At 41.3% G+C, this 22,067-nt stretch overlaps 1 long non-coding RNA gene across 1 annotated transcript in view; it reads left to right on the top strand.

The window, feature by feature from the left end:
• Window positions 1–22,067, top strand: part of LOC501003 (similar to PGC7) — a 65,124-nt gene that overhangs the window by 25,303 nt on the left and 17,754 nt on the right. Inside the window, 15 exon segments of the long non-coding RNA NR_175005.1 lie at window positions 853–914; window positions 1,542–1,566; window positions 3,871–3,984; window positions 4,280–4,351; window positions 8,237–8,295; window positions 9,100–9,124; window positions 11,577–11,678; window positions 11,932–11,982; window positions 13,817–13,881; window positions 14,652–14,676; window positions 17,350–17,463; window positions 18,509–18,547; window positions 18,639–18,677; window positions 18,769–18,810; window positions 18,897–18,977. This is a non-coding gene — a long non-coding RNA (similar to PGC7).

Below are 22,067 nucleotides of genomic sequence, written 5' to 3'. Positions count from 1 at the left end.
TTGTGAATCTGTAAAGTATGTTGGGGACAATGTCTACAGTAGTACATTTTACTAACAACTCTTCTGAACATTTACTGCACATATGTTCCGCCCACTACATCACTCAGGAACAATACAGATACCTGTACTGTTGGCTTCTTTACTGTGATGTATACTGCTTGGATCGAGCTGGAGAGGCATGGTGATGAGTAGACCCTAGGTCAGCGTGTTCCCAAGGAGGGAGGCAGGCGTGTGGCCCTGAGGCTGAGGCTCCAAACTGCTGACCTGTGTTTATGTTTAGGCTATGAGAACCTTAACCATTGTACAAGAGTCCATCTCCTGTACCAATGTCCCTGTTGCTGAAGCAACTAAAGATCTGGGGACAGATGATCAAAATTCTCAGCCTTAAGGTGATTTGGGGGGACTGAACCTGGACATCCACCTCATAGAAGGAATACAAAGGATGACCCAGTAAAGAAAAATTAGCAGGAGAAAAAAAACAATGTGTGGTGGACAGTTTTCAAAATGTAAAAATATCAGTATCTTGCATTCATCAATAAGGTATTATGTATCAAAGAGTGAATAATTTAGTGTCATTACATAATGTGCCTGATACTACTTTACTTTTTCTTGAACAATGTGTACATTTTCAAGATTTAAATTCTATATGCTTTTTGGCTCCTCTTATTTAGGAGAACAACATTTCTTCCTCATTTCTCTTGAGGACTTGAAGTACTTCAACCATGTTTGTTAGCTATATGCACTAAGGCAAGGCATATAGACTAAATCCATATGTCACTGTCAATGCCAACATAAGACCCCTTGTCCATGACAAGTGAGGTCATGAGCTGAAAGTTTTTCCTGTCCTCCTAGATTTGCACAGGGAGGAGCAAATGAAGGCCTCAGGAAAAGAAGTAAGACCACCATTGGCTGAGGTACGATAGCCTTTCCTTTTTCTCAGATAAAAAGGTTATTTTATGATATAATTTCTAGTTTACGTGAAAACATGTTTAAGAAGCTGACAAGCTATTGTACAGGAAAAGTTCTATTTCTTCTACAACTGTCTTCTTGTCTTTCTGCCCGGGTCTCCTAACCTAGCACAAATGGAGTGAGTTTCCCCAAATATTGATATGTCAGAAGATTCTGATGTCCATTAAGGGACATTGAGGCAGTGAGACCTTTGAAGGATGAAGTCAGAGTAGATAATTGGGCTGCAGAGACACTCCTTAGAAGGGACTCATCTCACAGCACCAGGTTGTCATAATGTTTCTCTACTATGTTTCAAAGTAGCTTTGAGGAAACTCTTAGCAGGGGACAAAGGGATAAGTTTGCCTGATCTGGGCTAAATGGGCAAAAGTGTAAAAGATACTTATTTTCTTCACACATTACCCAGTCTCAGGTGTTTTGAAAGAGTATCACCCAACAGACTAATATAGAATCCTTGACTTGGGTGTTCTTCCCAGTCCTATTTACCACTTCCCTGAGTCACTGTAAAAACTAAAGACCTGTGCAAACATAACTCAGTAAGAACTGGGCCTAAGAGTGTTTTCTCTAAATTTCAGGTCCGGTCAAGGAAGTGCAGATGCAGTACGTATTCTGGAATGGCTTTCTCAGGACACATTGTAGATAAGAACAGTACACTTATTTGTTGTCTTTGTCTGGTTCTCCACTCTGTGTTTGTTTATAAACAAATTTATTTCATTTTTGAAAAATGTCATGTTTCCCTCTCCCATTTCCTTACAGCTCTCCTCTGTACCCCCACCCATCTAACTCCATACCCTTTTCACACACTCCTTAGAAAACAAACAGGCATGAAAAAAAGAATAAAAATAAGTAAATAAAACAAAGAAAAAGCACAAGAAACACACACACACACACACACACACACACACACACACACACACACACACCATAGAAACACAGAATCAGAAACCATAATATACAAAATATATAAAAGATTATTAAGATAGAGTTAAACAATATGAGACAAAAGGCAGTCTAGAAAAATGTTGTTTTGTGTTGGGTCCACTGTTGGGCATAGGGCATACCTGGAGTGTGGTTTATATATCCATTGAGGCTCCACTGGAGAAAGCTAATTTTTCCTTTGTGAGTGGTTGTCAGTTGCAGACAGATTCTTGTTAGCGATGGGAGCCCCTGTTCACTTCCCCCTCCTGGCATGTGAACTTGTCTGGCTTGAACCTGTGGATGCTGCCACTGTCTCTGTGGGGTCGTATTGGTTTCTCATTCTTTTCAAAGCAACATGATGGTGCTGAATTTGTGAATTTAGGCAATTCATTGATTATCTGAAGAGACACATCATGGTCACGTGTATGTAGTTCCCTCGTTCACCTTGGGATTTCCCGTATCAGAAAATGTCTTTGTGCTTTCTCCCAAAAAGATATTCTAATTATTCATGTCAGTTTTGTCAATGAAAAATATCAGAGACCCTGCTTTCCCTGCATTCCTTAGTTAAAAGTTCATCACAGCCACGTATGGTGGATTCATTTTCCAGTATACCCTGCTACAGAAGCACCATCCAGGACAGGAGGTGAGTGTCCAGGTGGACAGCTAGGGAATACAGAGCAAAATGTGTCCCCAGATATTTGGTATGAAAGTGACATTTTTTAGTTATAAAATCAACGTATTTCCCCATGGAGACACGAGCTGTCATTTTGCAAGGATCCCTTTGGCATTCTAGCCTGTACCCAGAAACAATCCTGTCTGTAGAAGACATGAGAAGTTCCTTGTCTGCTTCAGAAACCACAGCTAGCAGCTGGGGATCAAGTGGCAGTCATTCATTCAGAACTGTGAAATGCAGAAAGCTATGGTGTGCCAGGTTCGTGGTTTTGTTTGTGTTTTTGCTCTGTCATTGGAATACCAGACTTTCACTCAGGGATCTCTGGGTTTGATATTCAATGGTGCATCGAGTGTGACGGGCATACATAGGTTTGTTAACCTAGCACTCTAGAAGGGGATCTGGGATTATCAGGAGCTCACTCTCATCTTCAGTTGCTGGCCTTTCCCAGTCAGGCGAGGCTGTAAGACAAACCTGAGAGACCCTGAGAGGAGCTAACCACGTGAGGTTGTACTGGAGGAATGCCACACCCTATGGTCTCTCACACTACTTCTTTGGGAGGAATGGTGACTTCTTGTAGCAGGGATTGAAAAGTGGAACAGCCATATTTGTTTTTGCTTGCTTGCTTTGCTTTGTTGTTTTTTCAGCGACATTAGTAGGTAACTAGTACAGTGCCTTCACGTCAATTCATGTTGGAAGTAGGAGGTGTCGGGTGCCTCCTACCCTGTCTAATGCCTTTCTGTGAAGGTAATATTGCTATGTCTGTGAACTCTTTATGAAAGAAACAAGCATACCCCCCTCCCTGAAGCCAACCAAATACGGTCTGTGGTTCTAACCATTACCATCCAGCCCATTCTCTGGCATCAGCAACACCATAGAGCACCTTTGTGCCTCCAGTGTTTGCTGTTAGGGGCTTTTTCTTCAGTTGCCTGCTTAGCTTCCTTAGGGTTAGGGTGCGTCCGTAGGAAGCTGGAGTGCTTTATATCAAGAATGCAGAACCACACAGTTGCACAGATTTCAATGTGTTCCCATGGCTCTGAGAGTGATGGGGATGCTGGCCATCCCACACAGTCACAATGCTCTGTTGATACCGTCTCGTCCATGTGGGTTGAGACCTCACCTACACTGACCATGACCTATCTATTAAATGGACACAGATTTCCATGTTTTTTCCAGAGGTGACATTCTGAATCAGAGGAGTGTGCTTGCAAGTCAGCAACAAGATCAAAGTGTTAAACACAGAACAATTTTTAGTTTCTTGATTGTCTCTAATGGATTCTGTAGACCTGACTCTTTTTGTTGTGCATGCATTCCAGTTACTGATATGATGAAGAAACTTGGGATTCACTGCTCCATTTCCTTCATCCACATTAGAAGACCTGTACCATTGACTGTGACTGCAGCAGAAAAGGCCCATGGGACTAAAGTCGGTACTGTGGAAATTCAGTAATTACAGTTTTATCAGTAGCTGTAGAGTACATTGTATCCCCACATAAAAAGGATAAAGATAGCTCGCAGTAGTTTACTATGGGAATTGTTCATTTCCCTAGCCCACCAGTAGAACTGCAACCACAGAACTCAACACCACATTTAAATACCTCTTTTGGTTCTGATTACATGATAAGGAACCAAAGAAAAGACGAGCTGGTTCTTGTGTGAGGCAGTGTGGCTTCATCTACGATAGGCACTCTGTGTGAGTCTCTCTATCCCTTGGCTCTCTTTCAGACAGAGGTGACGGTGATGACAACTCCGGCTTCTCTAGTCATAACCGCTTGAAAAACAAAGACCGCATTTCTGGTAGGTCATGGTGTCCTGGTTGGATGCAGTGTGAGGGCTTTCCAGACAGACAGAAGCCATGATGCAACTCTCACCAGATTATTCTGTTTCGTTGTTTTCCTCCTTGCTACGACCTAAGAAGAAGCATTAAAGGAAGAGAGTGTTTTCTGTCATGTTTGACCTGGCACTGGCAGGGAAGGCGCGGGTGACCTTGTTTGTAGGAGACCACTTTGTCCCTTTGCATCCACACGGAGGAAGAAACACAATAAGCAGAAGTGGGCTTGGGCCCCAGAACCTGAAGGTTGGCCCCTCATAACTCACTAGCTCAGCATTGGCCCCATATCCCAAAGCTTCCGTGTTCTCCTGGGGTAGCATCATGTGCAGACCCAAACCATGACACACAGCACATGCTATAAGGTGGAGCCGTGGTAGAAATCCAAGGACCCACTTTCCTTTATTACTTCTCTGTCATCCTCTTTCCACAAAGGAAGACAGTAAGTTCCAAGTAGAAAGAAATGACTATGTTGTGTGGTCAAAAATTTAGTGGTTTTCATGTATGTTAGTAAACCATATCCCATTTTCTCGACCTCCTTGTTTCCAATAGCTTTCATTAATCATTTCAGTTATTTCTTACATGCTACAATTACAGGAAACATGTTTATGGAACAGGTCAAGTCAGAATGAACATACATCCAAACAATCTTTGGAATCCTAAAAAAATATTGCCCAGGGGCACGTAAATTTATTTGTTGTATAAAAAAATCAATCTATCATGAAAGAATAATGATTCACATGTCCCTTTTAATAAGTTTTTGAGGGCCAAGGGCATCTCGTTTGATAAAATGCTTGCTTTGCAAACCTTCATCAATTGGCACACATCTAGAAGGAGTAGCCCTCATATGTGTGAGGCCTTAATAATGTAAAATGGGGGGGTTGGGGATTTAGCTCAGTGGTAGAGCACTTGCCTAGGAAGCGCAAGGCCCTGGGATCGGTCCCCAGCTCCGAAAAAAAAAAGAACCAAAAAAAAAAAATAATGTAAAATGGAAGTTTTTCTTTATTTTACAATACTGGGAATCATAATATATAATGTTAATCCATCCTATGTTCTGAGGTTCATTTCATTCAAAAGGAAATCTGTGGACCTTAGGCAACTGGAACCTTCTGTTGGAACAGTGCTAGAATGACTTTAAGAATAGATACTCTTGACAACACAGGAGTTATTTTTAAACTTTTATGTAATTCTGCTAAACCCGAAATCAGTGTGAAACTAAAATTAGTATTATCCAGGATAAGCAGAGATAACTCACAGAATACCAATCACTGCAGTGCTCTGTCAGAGCACCTACACCACACTCCTGTACCCATTAGATCACACACCCACAGAACAGACATGTGTCCTTCAGTCATGACATGAGTGCCCCGCATGGAGTCAAATGCTCTTAGGTGAAAGGGCCAAGCTGAGAATCAGTATGTGGCTGTAAATTCTCAGGTTCTCATTCGACCTGTGCTCAGAATTCAGGCTTTCTGGTCATTAGCCACTCTACCACACAGGTCATCTTATGTGTAAATTTCCGAAGCCTGTAGAAATATGCATGATAAGGTGAATCCAAAGCAAACTAGCCCAGAGCGTTATTTGCTACTGAAATGTCAAAGTTCACCATTGTCATGATGCTCAAAGCCCATAGGAATAACCAAATGAGACAAGGATTGTGGAGTCTTAGCATTTGTGATGCTCACACTGTGAGTACTGGGTCACTCCTTTCCCCTGAAATGGGGAAAGAATGGGGATACCTTTTAGTAACGTTCAAAGTCAATGTGACTGTGACCTTACAAGTTCTGTAGCTCTGTGAACTGAACACTCTGAGAGAGTGACATAAAATAGAGTGGCTGTTCACTGTTAATGTGATGGCTCATCCCTGTGAGAAGTTTCATGTGGAGTTCCCTTATCAATCCTCAGTGGCCCATGGGTGCCACATCTCTACCCTTCCTCCATTTAGTGTGAGTTGGCTGGATGAACCTGCAGCTGCTTCACACAATGAATAAAAGTCATGGCACAGGGGCTGGGGATTTAGCTCAGTGGTAGAGCACTTACCTAGGAAGCGCAAGGCCCTGGGTTCGGTCCCCAACCCCGAAAAAAAGAACCAAAAAAAAAAAAAAGTCATGGCACAGTAAAGGGAAACCAGAGGGAGAAATAAATGACGTGCTTTGTAGCTATTTTCAAAATGTAATGATATCAATGTTGCACTACTCAATAAGATATTGCATATCAATGAGTGAATACTTGATTATCATTACATCTCCTGGATGATACATTCATATACCTTGAACAGTGTGCATGCTAAAATTATAATCCTACCTGTTAAGGTTGACAAGATGGCTGACTAGGTAAACATGTTTGCCTTCCAAGGCTGATGACCTCAGTTTGATTCCAAGAACCCATATGAAAATGAAGGGGAGAAACAACTCCCCAAAGTTCTTTTCTGACTCTCACACACATTAGGACATGTACCACCCACAATACACATAATATGCACGTATATGCACAATAATAGTAACAACAGTAATAATGAAAGTAATTTTTAAAAAGATTTATTTATTTTATACCTATGAATACACTGTAGCTGTCCTCAGACACACCAAAAGAGGGCATCGGATCTCATTACAGATGGTTGAGCCCCGCCATGTGGTTGCTGGGAATTCAACTCAGGACCTCTGGAAGAGCAATCAGTGCTCTTAATCACTAAGCTGTATCTCTAGCCCTCAATAAAAGTAATTTAAAACCTAAAGTCATATATAGCTAATGAATATAGGATATATTAGCATTGGTCTGTGGTGGTTAAAATACATATTGTGGATACTTAGAAAGTAGTGTCATTTTTCTTGACTTGAAAATGGTCTGAAGAAATTATAGAAATCTGTAATGTAACATAACACTTATTGCAGTGTTTACACAGTTGTCCTAGGGTTTTTTTTCCCCACTAATGCCAAAAGCAACTTGGGATGGAAAGGGTTTATTTAGCTTATACTTCTAGGTAACAGTTCATCATAGAGAGAACACATGACTGGAGCTCAAACAGGAATCAGGAGGCAGGAACTGGAGCAGAGACCATGGAAAAACCATGTTTTACTGGCTTACTTTTCCACACTACCAAAGGAGTCTTTAGAAACCCTTGGTTCTATCTAGTGGGATGACCAACTATAGCCACCACCAAGCCCCTTAGAGAAATTCATTTTTACAATTTCTCTTTTTCTAAGCCACTCATATGGTACCACAATGTTTTATATATATATATATATATATATATATATATATATATATATACATACATATATATATATACATATATATGTAAATGTGTGTGTATGTATGTATGTATGTATGTATAAAACATAGCTTCATTTTCATATATACATATAAAAGTTCCTGGGGAGCCATTCATCCTTTGTCATAGAGGCCTGGAAACACTGGTTCTATTATCAGGTTGGGAATCAACAGCAGCGTCACCAAGGCACATCCACAAGGTGGCAACTGAGGAGCCATGCCGCCAGCACACTGCAGAATACCTTCCTCCTGCCATGTGCCTTTTTATCTAGACTGTTCTCAGAAGAGGCCTCCTAATAACGCCAGGCAGATCTTCTGGCATTAATTAAGGCAATCGAGACAATTCTCGATGAGGCTTCCTACTCATGTGATTCTAATTTGTGACAAGCAGGGATTAAAAATCAACCTTAATACTGATCCAAAATGTCATACCGATTTGATATTGCTTTAATTCCCATGGCTTAGAAGGACAACCATAGTTCTTCTAGTATAGACCACATCCATAGTCCATTATGCATACCGAGTTAATAACTCTGACCATGACAAGTGTTGTCATGAGCTGAAAGTTCTTTCTGTTCCTGTAGAATCGCACAAGGAACAAATGAAGGCCTCACAAAGAGAGGCAATACCACCACCGGCTGAGGTAAGATGGCTTTCTTTTTCCTCAGATAGAAAGGTTACTCATGTGATATACTTTATTTTTCTGGCTCTCGCATCTCAGAAATAAAACTGCTCACCCACTCTGGGTATTAGAGTATTTGCATAGGAAGAGGACAAAAGTCACCCATGATATGACACAGCATGAGAGGAAAGTATAAATCTTGTCAGGTTCCATAGTGCATGTCAGGAAGTGCTTCTTCTGCAAACATTTTCCTTTTTAGTTGAAAACATGTGTAAGAAGTTGACAGGCTATTGTACAGGAAAAGTTCCTGTTTCTTCTACAACTGTCCTCTTGTCTTTCTGCCGGGGTCTCCTAAAGTTAACACAGGTGGAATGAGTTTCCCCAAATATTGATATGTCAGAAGATTCTGATGCCCATTAAGGGACATTGAGGCAGTGAGACCTTTGAAGGATGAAGTCAGAGTAGATAATTGGGCTGCAGAGACACTCCCTAGAAGGGACTCATCTCACAGCACCAGGTTGTCATAATGTTTCTCTACTATGTTTCAAAGTAGCTTTGAGGAAACTCTTAGCAGGGGACAAAGAGATAAGTTTGCCTGATCTGGGCTAAATGGGCAAAAGTGTAAAAGATACTTATTTTCTTCACACACTACCCAGTCTCAGGTGTTTTGTAAGAGTATCACACAACAGACTAATATAGAATCCTTGACTTGGGTGTTCTTCCCAGTCCTATTTACCACTTCCCTGAGTCACTGTAAAAACTAAAGACCCGTGCAAACATAACTCAGTAAGAACTGGGCCTAAGAGTGTTTTCTCTAAATTTCAGGTCCGGTCAAGGAGGTGGAGATGCAGTACGTATTCTGGAATGACTTTCTTAGGACATGCTGTAGATAAGAACAGTGCCCATACTTGTCTTTGTCTTGTTCTCCACTATTTCAGAGCAATCTTCTGGCAATAAGGTTGTGAATTTAGCTTAAAACCACAGTGATACCCCAAGAGATACACCATGATCATTTGTCTATCATTCCCTATTTTACGCTAGTTGCTGTGAGATTTGATTTATGTGTTCTCCCCAAAGATAACCCAATTTGCTCAATAGAATTTTTAGCCAACTTTGTAAATGAGCAAGAGAGACCATGCTTTTCCTACATTTTTTAGTCAAAGATCAGAGATGTGAATGGTGGAATCATTTCTCAGCATGCCCTGCTACAGAAGAACTAACCTTGATTAAAGTGGATAGACATATGTGTTCCCAGACATATGGCATGAAAGTGACATTCCTAGTTATAACTTTCATCTATAAACTCATCAAAACATGGGTAGTCAAAACAGAAGAGTCATAGCACTTTACAATAAACCCCAAACAAGTCTAGCCTATCAAGAACTCAAGTTACATCACGGATGCTCCAGTGGAAGAACCTGAAGGTCGTTTCTATGTATCAGGCTTCAGATATTCACAACTGAGAAAGATAGAGGAAGCTCAAGTGTGCTGGGTTTTCTGTTTGTTTTTAGCTCTGTTGTTGGAATATCAGACTGTCATGAGCAAGGTTTGATGCTCAATATTAGAGAAACAAGGGTGTTGGCATGTAGGTTTGTAGTCCTAATATTCCAGAAGGTATTCAAAGAAGTTGAGTTTAATATCGTCTTCAGTCTTGGGCACTTCCTGATCAGCCTGGGCTGTGCCATTAGACAATTCCTGAAAACATTAATTATTATTACCACACCACCACCACCACCACCACCACCACCACCACCACCACCACCACCACCACAATATCATCAACAGCAGCAAATAAAGGAAGTAACACATCTGTTCCTAGCCATATCATTCTGAAAATAGGATACTCAACATCAGAAAACATGGTGAATGTGTATTAGAATTTGGTTTTCCTTCAACATGAGTCAATCCCAAAGGACCTGGGGAAATGCTTTAACATAATTAGAAACTATTCCCATGACTCCAAGAGCTACACACTGGTATAGGCTTTCTGTCTACTAAGAACTCCAGTCAACACTGGTCCCAGTCATTCTTTTAAGTTTTCTAGATGTCTTAGACTCTGTCCCTCAGAAGTATTTGCCCTCACTTCTGGTCAGTTCCCATATTGACTGTGAGTGAGAACACAGAGAGTCTATGCACTCTAGATTGTCCAGTCAGCACGAGATATGGTCGTTTCTAAAATGACTGTGGCTCAGGGCATGTTTGTGTGTACAGGCGTTAGCCAAGGTTTTTATTTAAGGTAGGTAGGACTGTGTGTACCCTGCCATTGGATGGTCTGTGGAGAAGAGAGTTAGATTGCTAACTGGACTTTGTTGAGGAACCAGTGACTAGATGTCACAGTTAGAGTGTCTATTTGCTGACATAAAATATCATGACAAAAAGGTTTTTTGGGTAGGAAAGGTTTTATTTGGCTTACAGATCATAGGAGGAAGTCAGGACAAGAACTCAGGCAGGGCTGCAACATGGAGGCAAGAGATGATGCAGAGCCTGCTCACTGGTTTGCTCAGCCTGCTTTCTTATAGAACCCAGGATGACTAGGCCAGGGATGGCACTGCCCACCATGTCTGGGTCCCCTGCTACCACCACCATTGATCATTAATTGAGAAAATGTCTTACCGCTGGATCTCATGGAGGCATTTTCTCAACTGAGGCTCCTCCTCCTCTGATGATTCTAACTTGTGTCAAGTTGACACACAAAACCAGCCAGTACACCAGAGAAGGTGTAAACTTTGGATTAGTGGGGCTTCTGTTCCTTGTTTGTTTTGTTTAGGCATTACAGACATCGTTGAGGGCAGTTGTCACCAAAAATGTGTTTGCACAGGCACAATTCATTAAATCCTCTATGTCCAGTGAGGTGGAGGTCTTAAGCAAGGTGTGCCAACTGAAGGGAAGGGATGTTATTTTTTCCAACCCTCTCATGATAGCTAATTTGGAATATTCATTTGCATTTTTAGACTCATTAACCTTACTGTGAGTGCTTCGGCAATTGTAGTGCTGTCAATAAGAAAGCAGAACTGAGGACTAGCCCACATTTCACAGCATTCACATGATTCCTAAAGAGATTTGTGTGCTGATCACCATGCTACACTACTCTTCTGTGGACACTATCTCATGCACATGAATCAAGAGCTTAATTATGTAAGGACTGACCTGTCCTACATACAATAAGTGGTCATTGGTGCCTGCCATCTTGGAGAATTCTGAATCAGATACGTGCGGTGTTTCAACACAGCTACTATTAGGCTTCCTATCTTTAATGCAGTTCAGCTGACCTAGTTTTTGTTGTTGTTGCGAATGCATTACAGTTTCTGCAATCCTGAAAAGACTGGGTTTTGAAGAGATCAGTTCCCAGAAAGATCCTGAAATAATAGTCCTCTATACGACAGAAAAGGCCTGCACCACAAACGGTACAGTGGAAATTCAATCATTAGTTTGAGTTATTCATGATAGAGGAGAGACTGCACCTCCTCCGGGAAAAGAATGAGGACGTTTTGCAGTGTTCTTAACACAACCGTCCATTTCCCCCACTCATTTGTACAACTGTGATCCACACCTATCGTGGTTCTCACTGGATGGCGTGTGTCCTTGTGCGAGGAGGCCTGGCTTCACCTACCGCAGACACCAACCTGTGAGTCACTCTCCCCATTGACTGTCTTCCAGATATCCATGGCATGGACGACAGCACTGAGGGCAACTTGACTAGTGGGAGAAGTAAGTAATGCAGCCATGGCAAGCAGTGGCATTTCTGGTCAGATTCCAGAGTCTAGGAGTAACTATGTTGTTCCTTCTGCTTGGGAGGCAGAGAAAGAGAAAGCCAATTCAGAAGATTCTCCAGTGGGCAGAAGTGATGATAAGACCTTCTCGTGAAATCATCCTATGTCAGTGGCTTTTGTTTTTTGATGTAATAAGCTGACACGAAGCATTTTAATGCAGGAAGTGTTTACTCTGGCTTCCAACTCAAGCATTCTATTATGGTGAGGAAGACATGTAAATGAGCGGGAACTGTGTTAGCAAACCTCAGTGTTCAGCAGGGACCAAATCGCCACTCTCCCTTACTTTTATATCAGTTTGCTGGTTTGCACCACGACAGATGCTTTACACAGCCAATACAATTGGTGCTATTGTAAAGGGAAATTCTAGTGTCTCCACCCAAGAAGCTATCACTGTACAGCAAAGAGTGAATACTTCAGCATCATTACATCATGTGCTTCTTAGTACACTCCCTTTTCTAGAACAATGTGCACTCTGTCAAGATTGAAATTGTCTGTTTGGTCTGTGAGATGGCGCCATTGGTAAATGTGCTTGCCTTTTGTAACTGTGACCTGATGACCTTGATTCCTGGAACCTACATAGAGGGGAAAGGAGAGAACCGTCTCCTCCAAGTTGTCTTGTGACTCCCACACACGTGCCGTGACATGTGCTCTAACGTACACTTCATGTACATGCACAGGTATAATAACAATAATGAAAGTAATTAAAAATTATATATCATTAATGAATGCGGTAGCTAGTCTTGATCTGTGGTGGATAAAAAAAATCCAGATCTCCAGAAATGTTAATTTTCTTTATTAAAATGACCCAAAGAAATGATAGAAATCTATCATCTAATCTTAACATTTATTTCCGTTTATCCAATCTAAGGAGAATTATTTTATATAATTTTGAGGAAAAATGCTGTTTTTCCTTATCGATTCTTCAGGTCTTCTTTTGCTTTCTTTTGCTTTCCATCTATGGCATAGTATAGGAGAAGCCTAACTTTGTTTCTTAAGTCTATCCATCAAGGCTAGGTGCTAGTGCACATATGTAAGTAGCAACTTTTCTTTAACCCACTAGATCCCAAATTATTGAGACACAGACTATTAGACTTACTTAATAAGATTTATAGCACAATAACTGAGAAATTATTAATCTAATTCTCCAAGGTAATCTGGCTACCTCCCAGCCAATATGCCCAAGATACCTGCATTTTAGTATTGATCTGGATCTGTCTGCTCCAGATGCATTCCCATGGTGTCTTCTGGACCCTCTCTTAGAGACAAAGTCTCTCTTCCTCTCTTTCTGTCCCCCTCTCCTCACTGTGATCAGAAGTTCAGCCCTATTCTCTCTGCTGCTCAGTCACTGGCTGATCAGCTTTTTATTGGCCAATCTGGGGATAATTGGGGAGCAATGTTTTTGCAACATTGAGACAGGAGATACTTAGAATAAGCATTATAATGGCATGTCTGGATTGCAGTCAGATATGGGGACACAGATACCAGCAATTGAATAATTCAAGGATAATCATTACACAATGCACAATAACATTATGCCTACAGCTAGGCATATAGACTCGATCCATATACCATTGTCCATATCAAGAGAAGAAGCCTCGGGGTTGGGGATTTAGCTCAGTGGTAGAGCGCTTGCCTAGGAAGCGCAAGGCCCTGGGTTCGGTCCCCAGCTCTGAAAAAAAAAAAAAAGAACCAAAAAAAAAAAAAAAAAGGAGAAGAAGCCTCAGTATATATCAAGCAGTACTATGAGCTCAAAGTCATTTTGTGTCCTCTAGTGAAGTATAAGCGGAACCAAATGAAGGCCTCACAAGAACAGAATGACAAATTGTCACTGATTAAGGTAAGATGGCCTCCTCTTTTCCTAAGATAGGAACATTAGTTCCATGATTCCTTTATTTATGTATAGCTACCACATTTGAGTAATAATGCTGATGAGTTAGACAGCAGATATTCCTAGGAAGAGGGGGAATTATGCTAAGTCACCCATGGCATGATACAGCATGAGAGAAGACTGTGAATTGTGTCAGGTTCCACAGAGTGTGTCAGGAAGCTCTTCTGACAGTTACCTGTTTAGATTAAAACATATAGAAGAGTTGACAGGCATGTGGTATATGAAAAGCTACTTTTTTTCTGCGTCTATTCTCTTGACTTCCCTCTGAGGACTTCTAAGGTTAGCGCACTTGGAATGAGTTTCCTTAAATATTGATGTGGTAAAAGTTTCTGATGTTCATTGAGGGACACTAAGATGATAAGTTCTTTAAAGCACGAAGTTAGAGCAGATAATTAGGAGGAAGAGGCACTCCTTTGAAGAAATTCATCTCACAAGATCAGATTGTCAATGTTTCTCTGCCAAGTTTTAATGTAGCTTTTGGGAATCCCTTTTGTAGAGGACAAAGATATAGATTTGCCTGATCGTGCTTGATAGGCATAAGTGAGAAAATACTTGCTTTTTTTTTTTTACACACTACCTAGACTCAGGTATTTTGTGACAGCATCAAACAGAACAATACATATTCTTTATTAGTTCTCCAATAAAACAAGAGAACCAAAGACCTGTGCAAACACAATTCACTACGATCTGGACCTAAGAGTGTTTTCTTTAAATTGCAGGTCCGATCGAGTACAAGGAGATGCTGTACGTATTCTGGAGTGGCTTTCTTAGGACACACTGTAGATAAGAACTCTGCCCTTACTTCTTGTCTTTGTCTGGTTCCCTGGTGTTTTCAGAGCAAATTGCTGGCAAGGAGGATTTAGAGTATAGTTTAAGATCACAACTGATATTCTACGTGACAAATCATGGTTATGAGTCTATAGTTATCTTGGTCCCCTTAGCTGCCTTGGGATTTTGTGTATAATGACATGGCTGTGTGTGTTTCTCTTAACTTTCCAAACCAATTTCCAACATTAGTTTTGTCAATGAAAGAAATCAGAGTTCGTCCATTTGCTAAATTAATTAGGTCAGAGCTTATCACAGCCATGTATGGTAAATTAATTTCTTAGCAAACCATGCTAAAGGAGAACCAACTAGGAGAGGGAGATAAGTGACCAAGGTGGATTGCTAGGGAGTATGAGAGAGCTAAATGTGTTTCCCAGACATCTGGGATAAACATCACATTTCAGCTTATAACCTCTGCCTCTCATTCTATAAAGATATGTATAGACATTATATAGAAATCTCAGTTTTCTAGCATATACCTGGAATATGCTTTACCTCCAGAGAACCCAAACACTACTGTGGTAGTTCCAGTGGTCAAAAGCTAAAGGTATCTTCTGTGCTTCAGGCTACAGCAGATAACCCAGGTGTATCGATATAGGGCACTTTGTTTTGTTTTGGTTTGGTTTGGTTTAGCTCAGCTATCGGAATACCATGCTGACATGTGTGAAGCCCAGAGACTGATATGCAACACTAGATTGATAGCACAGAAACTAGGGTGTTAGCACATAATTTTGTAATCCTAGCATTCCAGAAGGAGATGCAGGATGGTCAGGAATTTAATGTCATCTTCAGTCTTAGGCATTTTCTCAATAGTCCAGGTTGTGATAACTACCCTGCCCTAAAACAGCAATTACCATCACCACCATGAAAAGAAAAAGAAAAAGTCCACCTCCTTGTAAGTTATAGCCCTCCAACATAGGAAACGGTTCATCAGAATACGCGGTACATGTGTGCCAGGACTGGGCTTCACTTCAGTGTGACTGGTTCTAGAAAGAATTGATGAAACATTTCAGCACAATAGAACCTGTTACTGTGAGTCCAAAATCCACACAGTTCAGGGCTTGCCCACTAAGAACTCCAGTCATCCCTGAAGTTATTAATTTGGTCTCAGCCATTCTTTTGACCATAAATGTTCAAGCCAATCTAGACTCTGTCCTTCAAAAGTACTTGCACTCAAAGATGGTCAGTCCCCACATTGGATAGTAAGTAAGATTGAGGAGAGCCCATGCAGTCAACGGATCCATGCTGTCAGCTTTGGAGGGTCATCATTTCTAAGATGCCCTTTTCCTCAAGGTGTGGCTATTTACTGAGGCATTAGGGAAGGAGGGCTTGGTTAAGGGAATGGGACTATGTTTCTTGTTTATGGATACAGTGTGGATTGAAGATTTTGTAGAGCAGAGACTGGGCTCTGAGCAAAGAGTAAGCAAGGGCAGCTGCATACTTTGAGCTACTAAAGTCACTGCCTTCTCTTAGGCAGTTTAGTCCAGGAAACATTGACGGTGCTGAGGTCTATTGCTACTAAGTAAGTAATATGAACAGATCTAGTCCATTAAATCACCAGAATTCTTGGCATGTCAGTTTAGATTGAGGATTTATGCAAGGTTTGTTGATTGAAGGGGTGAGGGGAGTATCTGTTTTTGTTCAGCCATTATGTGCCAAGTGGGTTAAACTAACTTGGAATCAGAATCATTTTGAGGTCCTCTCCTAGTGTGGTTGCCTGATCATTAGAAATTTACATGAAGAGGCCACAGAGAGGGCTGCTAAACAGTGGTGAACAAATGCTACACATTTGAACTAACCTGGTTCCTCATATCACTTCTTCAAAAGGAAATGGCCAGTTTTTGAAGGCCATTCAAAATCAGGATTGGAAAAGTGGACCATCTATCCCTATCAATTTTCTGTCAGATAATTTTGTCCTTTCTAGTAAGGTTACTATTACAATGCCTCAGACAAAAGTAAGAAGTAAAGATGATCTCTTAACAACAACGCCCTTTCCTTTCGGCGATATTATATGCTGTGCACAAACTGTAAAACATCATGTTATGTGAAGAATAAAGAAGAAACAACCATTGCCCGATGACCTGGCATTGTGGCATCATACATACTCTCTCTCTGAATCTAACAGTGACCTCTGGCTGAATTTTCTGGCCTTTAGCAAACACCGTCGAGCTCCCTTTCAGTGCTAGTGATTTCCTTTAGGGCTTGACATTCATTTACTCCTTTGGACTCGTTAGGCTTCATGGGAGACCTTAGGAAGTTGAAGTGTCACATAGTTTCAAGAACAGAGAAATGTGGAGTTGCCCAAATTCCACTGTGTTCACATGATTCTTAGCATTATTTGGATGCTGACCATCCTGCACACTCAGTCAAATGCTCTTCTGTCCATCTCATCCTCCGCATGGATTGAGGTCTGATCTACGCTGACCATGCAATATGTTAAATGATGTCCTTGATACTCCAGAAGTGATGCTGGGAATCAAACAAATGTGCTTGCAAGTCAGTAATGAGATCAAATGTTTAAACACAGAGCAATGGTTACCCTTCCTTTCATGTGGTTCAGCTAACCTCAATTTTGTTGTGAATGCATTCCAGTTTCTGCTCTACTGAAGAGACTGGGTCTCAGATGGGCCCAGGATGGTGAACACAGCAGCGTACCTCAAATAAAGACTGTGCTTACAGCCGAAAAGGCCTGTGGTACTCATGACGGTACTGTGAAAATTCAATCATGTTTGAGTTCTTACAATTAACTTTGAATGTGTTTTGCCTGCATGGATATGGGTGCACCACATGTTGTGTAGCACCAGTGGAGGTAAGAAGAGAGCATGGAATTCCCCGGAATTGGAGTAACACATGATTGTGAACCACAATACTATTGTAGAAATATTTAATTTCAATACAGGGCTTCTACCCAGCCTTTGGACATTCATTTCCTGGATAAAAGAAACAGTCTTCATATTTATAATAAGCCTTCATCAGCAGTAAAGCTTGCAGATATCTAGCCTCTATGCTATTAGAATCTATTTATCTGTAACCCCAAGTTATAATTTGCATATTCCATCTGGGCAGCTCTTAACTCCAATAGTCCAGCCCTCATGGCTATGTTTTCATGACTCACCTCCCCCATAGCGGCTTCCTCCTCTCTCCCCCTTCTTCTCCATCTCCTCACCGTTCTTTCCTGATCCCAATTCCAGGGAACCCCAAGTCCTGCTTCTCTCAATTCTGCCCATATGGTTACAGGCTATAGTTATAGGCTATATGTTACAGCTATAGGCTGCAGGCATCTTTATTCACCAATCAGGGATACCTTGGAGGGCAAGGTCACATAGTGTCACTTGGGTCTATTTGCAGATTCTCTTGTCCTTGGGGGCAACTAGGCCTCAGAGGCTAGAATTTAGCAGAATAATACATAGCAAAAGACAAAACTTCAACACCATGTGGGTACTGTGAATCGAACCCTAGTCCTCTGGAAGAACAGTGCTCTTAACTATAGAGCTGTCTCTCAAGTTCCTAGTTTGCTATTAATAGGAACTATAAGTATGATTGTATCTCCTATGTCAAAAGAATTAAGGTGTTTTGCAGTATTTTTAATATGTGGGGTGTTACTTTATCTCATTAGTAGAATGTCTATTGTTCTCAGTGAATGATGTGACCCAAAGGAAGTTGGGTTTGTTCTTATGTGAAGCAAGGTGGCTTTACCTAGTACAGTCACCAAGGTATGAGCCACTCACTGTCTCCATTGACTTTCTTCCAGATATTGATATGTTTGAAGACAACGTTGAGGATGACTTGGGTAGGGAGAACATCCTTTAAAGTGATGACCTTGGTGGTGGTCGGTAATGGTATTCCTGGTCACATCCAACTCTTCCCTGATTTTCTTCCAGGTAGTGATATGTTTGAAACAGACACTGAGGATGACATGAGTAGGAAGAAAAGCCTCTAAAGTGATGACCTTGGTGGTGGTAGGTAATGGTATTCCTGGCCATATCCAACTCTTTCCTGACTTTCTTCCAGATATTGATGATTTGGATGTGGACGATTTGGAGGATGAGTTGGGTAAGGGGAACAGCCTTCAAAGAGATGGTCTTGGCAGTGGTAGGTCATTGCTGGTCAAATCCATTTCTTCATTGATTTTCTTTCAGAAATCCACAATATATATAAGAGCGACTCTGAGAATTGCTTGAGTAGTGACGACAGCCTGCACAGCTATGAATTTGTTACTGGTAGGTAATGGCATTCCTGGTCAGATACAATGAACAGTGTCTTAGTTTGGGTTTTACTTCTGTGAACAAGCACCATGACTATGGCAACTCTTATGAGGACAGCATTTAATTGGGGCTGGCTTACAGGTTCAGAGGTTCAGTCCATTATCATCAAGGCAAGAGTATCATGGCAGCATTCAGGCAGGCATGGTGCCGCAGGAGCTGATAGTTCTACATCTTTATCCCAAGTCAAACAGGAAAAGACTAGCTTTCAGGCAGCTGGGAAGAAGAAAGCCCAGGCCCACAGTGACACACCTACTCCAAGGCTACATCTTCAAATAGTGCCACTTTCTGGGCCAAATATACTCAAACCACTACAAACACTACAAACTGCCTAGTAACAGTCAGGTTATTCCTTCTGCTTGGAGGGCAGAGGAAGAAAGTCGATTCAAGAGTCTTCCAAAGGGACAGAAACGGTGACCAGAATCTACGACTGGATCACTGTGCTTTAATTTTTTTCATGGCCATGATGAAATAACTTGACAGGAAACAATCTAATGGAGGAAGGGTTGACTGTGGCTTCTGGTTGAAGTGAGTCATCGAATTATGTTAAAGAAGACATGGAAGGTAGCAGGAAAGAGGCAGGGGACTAGCTGATCACATCGCATTCACAAACTGAAATCAGAAGGTGGAGGGTTAACAGCCTAAAGGTCCTCCATGATGATTCACTGCATCCAAGAAGGCTCCAACTCTAAGGAGTCTAAGGTCTTCCTAAACAGCACCACTGGCTCCATAGTGCATGTTTAAACACAAAGGCTGTGAGGGGCATTTTACATCCAGACTAGAACTCGTACTATTCAGTTTATGGCCTCATATGAATTAACCACATAAGGTCATGAATGTGGAATCTAAACAAAAAGTTCCTAGTCTATTCCATGTTTGTCTTGTTTTTCCCACAGAGGAATATATGTTCTAAGTAAGAAGACAATGTCATCTTTTTTGTATATCATTTAGTTCCTCAAACCAAAGCTCATTGTCTCCTATGTCCCTGTCCTGACAGTTTGTAGTATTCTATAGTTTAGACATTTCCCATGTGTCACCTTTTGTGACCTATGGTGTAGGGGCTCCAGAGGGAGGAAATCTGTATCACAAACTCTGTGGGGATGTGCTTTTTATATATAATGGCATAGAAAATGACAGCGGAAACTGTCATGTAAAACTACTAGACACTCACACAGAAAACGATTGTTTCCATCCTTCTTTATGTCCCTGTGTATCTCCTGTGCTGGTACCTGAGGAGATACAGAGCTTGCCTTGAAGAACAGCCACTTTCCTATGAGCAGGCTGCTGGCTAAACAGAAGCCCTCATATTTATGAGACATTAATAATGTATGATGGTGGGGTTTCCCTGTGTAACCAAAGTTTTAACATATAATATAAATGTATATAATATTTAATATATAATTTCAATGTACCCAGTCTTCCTGTAACCTATGTAGAACAATGGTGGCTTATATTAGGAATAAACTCCAAGTACACTCTCAGGCCAACTTAGGGACTTTTTTTTCATCTTTATTAAATTGGGTGTTTCTTATCTATATTTCAAATGTTCTTCCATTTCCTGGTTTCCAGACCAAAATTGCCCTAGCCCCTCCCCTTTTATATGGGTGTGCTCCTCCCCATCCTTCCCCCATTACCACCCTCCCTCCAACAATCCCATTCACCAGCAGGACCAAGGCTTTCCCCTTCCACTGGTGTCCCTGTTAGGCTATTCATTGCTACCTATGCAATTGGAGCCCAGAGTCAGTCCATGTATATTCTTTAGGTAGTGGCTTAGTCCCTGGAAGCTCTGGTTGGTTGGCATTGTTGTTCATATGGGGTCTCAGGCCCCTTCAGTTCTTTCAGTCCTTTCTCCGATTCCTTCAATGGGGGTCCCGTTCTCAGTTCAGTGGTTTGCTGCTGGCATTCGCCTGTGTATTTGCCATATTCTGACTGTGTCTCTCAGGAGAGATCTACATCCGGTTCCTGTTGGCCTACACTTCTTTGCTTCATCCATCTTATCTAGTGTGGTGGCTGTATATGTATGGGCCACCTGTGAGGCAGGCTCTGAATGGGCGTTCCTTCAGTCTCTGTTCTAAACTTTGCCTCCCTATCCCCTCCTAAGGGTATTCTTGTTCCCATTTTAAAGGAGGGAAGAATTTGCATTTTGCTCATCCTTCTTGAGTTTCATGTGGTCTGTGCATCTTGGGTAATTCAAGCATTTGGGCTAATATCCACTTATCAATGAGTGCATACCATGTGTGTTTTTCTGTGATTGGGTTACCTCACTCAGGATGATATTTTCCAGTTCCATCCATTTGCCTATAAATTTCATGAAGTCATTGTTTTTGATAGCTGAGTAATATTCCATTGTGTAGATGTACCACATTTTCTGTATCCATTCCTCTGTTGAAGGGCATCTGGGTTCTTTCCAGCTTCTGGCTATTATAAATAAGGCTGCTATGAACATAGTGGAGCATGTGTCTTTGTTATATGTTGGGGCATCTTTTGGGTATATGCCCAGGAGAGGTATAGCTGGGTCCTCAGGTAGCGCAATGTCCAATTTTCTGAGGAACCTCCAGACTGATTTCCAGAATGGTTGTACCAGTCTGCAATTCCACCAACAATGGCGGAGTGTTCCTCTTTCTCCACATCCTCGCCAGCATTTGCTGTCACCTGAGTTTTTGATCTTAGCCATTCTCACTGGTGTGAGGTGAAATCTCAGGGTTGTTTTGATTTGCATTTCCCTTATGACTAAAGATGTTGAACATTTCTTTAGGTGCTTCTTAGCCATTCGATATTCCTCAGCTGTGAATTTTTTGTTTAGCTCTGAACCCCATTTTAAATATGGTTATTTGTCTCCCTGCAGTCTAACTTTGTGAGTTCTTTGTATATTTTGGATATTAGCCCTCTATCAGTTGTAAGATTGGTAAAGATCTTTTCCCAATCAGTTGGTAGGGATTCTGTCCTAACGACTATGTCCTTTGCCCTACAGAAGTTTTTTAGCTTTATGAGATTCCATTTGTCGATTCTTGATCTTAGAGCATAAGCCATTGGTGTTTCTCCAGTGCC

This window comes from Rattus norvegicus, chromosome 8, assembly GCF_021556685.1.
Source record: "Rattus norvegicus strain SHRSP/BbbUtx chromosome 8, alternate assembly SHRSP_T2T, whole genome shotgun sequence".
Classification (NCBI taxonomy): Eukaryota; Metazoa; Chordata; class Mammalia; order Rodentia; family Muridae; genus Rattus; species Rattus norvegicus.
Note: the sequence above shows the minus strand (reverse complement) of the source record. Positions and strands in the feature narration are given on the sequence as shown.